This window comes from Cervus elaphus, chromosome 18 (genome assembly GCF_910594005.1).
Source record: "Cervus elaphus chromosome 18, mCerEla1.1, whole genome shotgun sequence".
Lineage (NCBI taxonomy): Eukaryota > Metazoa > Chordata > Mammalia > Artiodactyla > Cervidae > Cervus > Cervus elaphus.
The window spans coordinates 125,473,755-125,479,754 of record NC_057832.1 but is presented as its reverse complement, the minus strand read 5'-3'; the positions used below and the strand labels follow the sequence as shown (position 1 = coordinate 125,479,754).

The 6,000-nt window shown below is 36.9% G+C and overlaps 1 pseudogene; it reads left to right on the top strand.

Annotated features, from left to right (window-relative positions):
- Positions 1-928, top strand: LOC122673767 (annotated as a pseudogene).
- Positions 929-6,000: the final 5,072 nt, after the last annotated feature.

The window sequence follows — 6,000 nt, the reverse complement described above, 5'->3', positions numbered from 1 at the left end:
ATGGAGCCCCTCACATCTCCCAACAACATGACTAAATTTCTTCTCTTGGGACTCACACAAAATCCACAACTGCAGAAAATACTCTTTGTTGTCCTTTTGCCCATTTTCCTATTCACTGTGCTAGCCAACCTGCTCATTGTCATCACCATCTCCCTCAGCCCCACACTTTCAGTTCCCATGTACTTCTTTCTCACTCACTTGTCCTTCATAGATGCCATCTTCACCTCTGTCACCACGCCCAAACTGATCACTGACCTGCTGCACCAGAGGAGAACCATCTCCTGGGGTGGCTGCCTGACTCAGCTCTTTGTGGAGCACTTCCTGGGAGGAGTAGAGGTTATTGTCCTCATTGTCATGGCCTATGACCGCTACGTGGCCATCTGCAAGCCTCTGCACTATGCGACCACCATGCAACAGGGGCTCTGCAAGCTCCTGGCGGTGGTGGCTTGGATCGGGGGGACCCTGCATGCCACTGTGCAGATTCTTTTCACGGTAGACTTGACCTTCTGTGGCTCAAATGTCATTGATCACTTTATGTGTGATTTCTTCTCATTATTAAAACTTGCCTGTAGCCACACCTACACTCTTGGAATGGTGGTTGCAGCTAACACAGGGGGCATGTGCTTGCTCATTTTTTTCCTGCTCCTCATCTCCTACATAGTCATCCTGAGCTGCCTGAAGTCCTATGGCTCTAAAGGACGACGCAAAGCCCTCTCCACATGTGGCTCCCACTTTACAGTAGTGGTGCTTTTTTTTTGTCCCTTGTATATTCACCCACATGCGTCCTGTGGCCACTTACCCTGCAGACAAGTGGGTGACCGTGTTCTATGCAATCCTATGTCCCATGTTAAATCCTATCATTTATACAGTGAGGAATGCAGAGGTGAAGGTTGCCATGAGGAATTTGCTAAAGAAGAGAGTCACTTAGGATGTTCATGATGCCAATAAATTGATGATTTACATTAATAGATAGTATTGCTCCTACAGTAAATTTTGTTAGAATGTAAGAAATTTTCAGATCATTGACATAAACAGAAAAGCCCAGAACCATTATTATTTAATTATTTAGTATTGATATATTTTAGGCATTTTGATAACTTTTAACATACTTTCTAGAGAATTCAATGTTCATGTTCATAGCTTCAGATTAGACAGTGGAAAGAATAACTATAAATCTCTGGTTTGATAATTATAAAGTATTTTTTTCTCCAGAGTCTTACATTTTATTTACTAAATTTTTCATATATGTTACTTGCATGCATTTTCCCCCCCATATGACACTGATCTCAAAATTTCTTGGTTTTTTCCCCAGCCTGTGATAAAGCAAAAAGAGATTGAAATTCTTAGGCAGTCGCACAAGAAAGGGAGATCTGAGTGAAGGAATCACAGCTGAAACAGTGTTTTTGTACTATGCATTTACCAAAAGCCAAAATATAGGCACCCACAAAAGGGGGAAAGAATAATTCACAATCTAATCATTTCCTTGACATGAAAAACAAACCAGAAATGTTGAAGTTAGTCTTCATTTGCTTTTTAAAAAAATATCCTTAATTGCTTATGATATGTGTAGGTGTATAGATAAGAAAATTATTTGCAGTCTTAAAAAAAAAAAAAAGAAAATTATTTGCAGTCTTAAAAAACAAAAAAAAAAAAAAGAAAATTATTTGCAGTCTTAACAATTCAGTTTATCTTTCCAGGAGATGGTGTCAGTATGCTGTAGCCTTGTCTCACATGTATATTTTAGCATGACAAGCTTTTTCTTTTTGTAAGTTCAAGTATGCTAGTCCACTTGCCTTAAAACCCAACATTAGTATGTTAGCATAATTTTTTAAAGCAAAACCCCTCTTCAGAGTTCTTTCTCATTAGTGAAAACAAGTGCTAATGTTGGTCTTTATAAAAGTGTATTCACTAATGTAAACTTACAGGAAATTTGTGGATGCTTACAGAACATAGGTCATCTTACATTGTTGCATCACTATTAATCAGAGTTTCTGAAGTACAGCATTCCAACTCATAGTTTCTTGTTACAAATGTCAGTTTGTCAAACTCAGTGCTCAATTGGAGCTATTTCTTCTGTAATTTGACCACATAGAAATATGGTACTGGGGTGATTGTCTTTACTAAGCTGTGCAAAGTTATTTCAGGAGGCAAGAATACACAATGGGGAAAAAAAGTGCCTCTTCAACCACATTCCCTTATACCATATACAAAAATACACCCTAAATGGATATAAAGATCTAAATGTAAGACCAACCCTTATAAATCCCTAGTGGAAAATGGGTAGAACACTCTTTAACATAAAAAACAGAATATGTTTTTGAACTTTTAGATCTGTCTTTGTTTTAACAAAATAAAAGAGTAAAAAAGCCCTTCGTGGTCTCAAATGAAAGCCTGGCTGTTTTCAAAGTCCTCTTGCTCTCTGTAGGACTTAAATCCCATTTATTATCCCAAGGGAAAAGCATTTGTGGGAACTTGCACACAGCCTTTTCAGTCTTTCTTGTGTGATTATCAGAATTAATCCATATCTTTAGTGAAAAGAGCATTTAACATGTTGTGTTTAGCTCCTGGCTTCCTCTCTTTTCAAATATTGACTCCACACAACAGTTACCCCTTCTTGGTTCTCTAATGCTTTCAAACACATGAATTGTACATCGTTCTTGCTCTTCTGGTTGTTTTTTATTGAAACAGTTATCACAAAACCACCATTCTTGTTTTTCCATGTAACAAAAACTGTCACTCCATTTAATTTTCTAGTTTGAGGTTAGTGGTATCTCATAAAGAACTACCGTAAATTATTACAGATTTTGAGGCACTATACCAGTTTTATTATACTTATGGTTATCTAGAAGGAGCAGTGGAAGATAGGAATAGATTGGGAGTTTCAGATTGGCATGTACATGTTGCTATATGTAAAGTAAAATGTCTTTTTTCCATTCTATATACTTGCCTCCTTTGTCAAAGATAAGGTGTCCATAGGTTGGTGGATTTATCTCTGGGCTTTCTATTCTGTTCCATTGATCTATATTTCTGTCTTTGTGCCAGTACCATACTGTCTTGATGACTGTGGCTTTGTAGTAGAGTCTGAAGTCAGGCAGGTTGATTCCTCCAGTTCCATTCTTCTTTCTCAAGATTACTTTGGCTATTCGAGGTTTTTTGTATTTCCATACAAATTGTGAAGTTATTTGTTCTAGTTCTGTGAAAAATACCATTGGTAGCTTGATAGGGATTGCATTGAATCTATAGATTGCTTTGGGTAGAATAGCCATTTTGACAATATTAATTCTTCCAATCCATGAACACGGTATGTTTCTCCATCTGTTTGTGTCCTCTTTGATTTCTTTCATCAGTGTTTTATAGTTTTCTATGCATAGGTCTTTTGTTTCTTTAGGTAGATATACTCCTAAATATTTTATTCTTTTTGTTGCAATGCTGAATGGTATTGTTTCCTTAATTTCTCTTTCTGTTTTTTCATTGTTAGTATATAGGAATGCTAGGGATTTCTGTGTGTTAATTTTATATCCCGCAACTTTACTATATTCATTGATTAGCTCTAGTAATTTTCTGGAAGAGTCTTTAGGGTTTTCTATGTAGAGGATCATGTCATCTGCAAACAGCGAGAGTTTCACTTCTTCCTTTCCTATCTGGATTCCTTTTACTTCTTTTTCTGCTCTGATTGCTGTGGCCAAAACTTCCAACACTATATTGAATAGTAGTGGTGAGAGTGGGCACCCTTATCTTGTTCCTGATTTCAGGGGAAATGCTTTCAATTTTTCACCATTGAGGGGGATACTTGCTGTGGGTTTGTCATATATAGCTTTTATTATGTTGAGGTATGTTCCTTCTATTCCTGCTTTCTGGAGAGTTTTAATCATAAATAGGTGTTGAATTTTGTCAAAGGCTTTCTCTGCATCTATTGAGATGATCATATGGTTTTTATCTTTCAATTTGTTAATGTGGTGTATTACATTGATTGATTTGCGAATATTAAAGAATCCTTGCATTCCTGGGATAAAGCCCACTTGGTCGTGGTGTATGATTTTTTTAATATGTTGTTGGATTCTGTTTGCTAGAATTTTGTTAAGGATTTTTGCATCTATGTTCATCAGTGATATTGGCCTGTAGTTTTCTTTTTTTGTGGCATCTTTGTCTGGTTTTGGAATTAGGGTGATGGTGGCCTCATAGAATGAGTTTGGAAGTTTACCTTCCTCTGCAATTTTCTGGAAGAGTTTGAGTAAGATAGGTGTTAGCTCTTCTCTAAATTTTTGGTAGAATTCAGCTGTGAAGCCATCTGGTCCTGGGCTTTTGTTTGCTGGAAGATTTTTGATTACAGTTTCGATTTCCTTGCTTGTGATGGGTCTGTTAAGATCTTCTACTTCTTCCTGGTTCAATTTTGGAAGGTTATACTTTTCTAATAATTTGTCCATTTCTTCCAAGTTGTCCATTTTATTGGCATAGAGCTGCTGGTAGTAGTCTCTTATGACCCTTTGTATTTCAGTGTTGTCTGTTGTGATCTCTCCATTTTCATTTCTAATTTTGTTAATTTGGTTCTTCTCTCTTTGTTTCTTAATGAGTCTTGCTAATGGTTTGTCAATTTTGTTTATTTTTTCAAAAAACCAGCTTTTAGCTTTGTTGATTTTTGCTATGGTCTCTTTAGTTTCTTTTTCATTTATTTCTGCCCTAATTTTTAAGATTTCTTTCCTTCTGCTAACTCTGGGGTTCTTCATTTCTTCCTTCTCTAATTGCTTTAGGTGTAGAGTTAGGTTATTTATTTGGCATTTTTCTTGTTTCTTGATGTAAGCCTGTAATGCTATTAACCTTCCCCTTAGCACTGCTTTTACAGTGTCCCAAAAGACAACCTCTTTAACAAGTGGTGCTGGAAAAGCTGGTCAACCACTTGTAAAAGAATGAAACTAGAACACTTTCTAACACCATACACAAAAATAAACTCAAAATGGATTAAAGATCTAAATGTAAGACCAGAAACTATAAAACTCCTAGAGGAGAACAGAGGCAAAACACTCTCTGACATAAACCACAGCAAGATCCTCTATGACCCACCTCCCAGAATATTGGAAATAAAAGCAAAACTAAACAAATGGGACCTAATGAAACTTAAAAGCTTTTGCACAACAAAGGAAACAATAAGTAAAGTGAAAAGACAGCCCTCAGATTGGGAGAAAATAATAGCAAATGAAGCAACAGACAAAGGATTAATCTCAAAAATATACAAGCAACTCTTGAAGCTCAATTCCAGAAAAATAAATGACCCAATCAAAAAATGGGCCAAAGAACCAAACAGACATTTCTCCAAAGAAGACATACAGATGGCTAACAAACACATGAAAAGATGCTCCACATCACTCATTATCAGAGAAATGCAAATCAAAACCACAATGAGGTACCATTACACGCCAGTCAGGATGGCTACTATCCAAAAGTCTACAAGCAATAAATGCTGGAGAGGGTGTGGAGAAAAGGGAACCCTCTTACACTGTTGGTGGGAATGCAAACTAGTACAGCCACAATGGAAAACAGTGTGGAGATTTCTTTAAAAAACTGGAAATAGAACTGCCATATGACCCAGCAATCCCACTTCTGGGCATACACACTGAGGAAACCAGATCTGAAAGAGACATGTGCACCCCAATGTTCATCGCAGCACTGTTTATAATAGTCAGGACATGGAAGCAACTTAGATGCCCATCAGCAGATGAATGGATAAGGAAGCTGTGGTACATATACACCATGGAATATTACTCAGCTGTTAAAAAGAATTCATTTGAACCAGTTCTAATGAGATGGATGAAACTGGAGCCCCTTATACAGAGTGAAGTAAGCCAGAAAGATAAAGAACATTACAGCATACTAACACATATATATGGAATTTAGAAAGATGGTAACGATAACCCTATATGCAAAACAGAAAAAGAGACACAGAAGTACAGAAGAGACTTTTGAACTCTGTGGGAGAAGGTGAGGGTTGGATGTTTTGAAAGAACA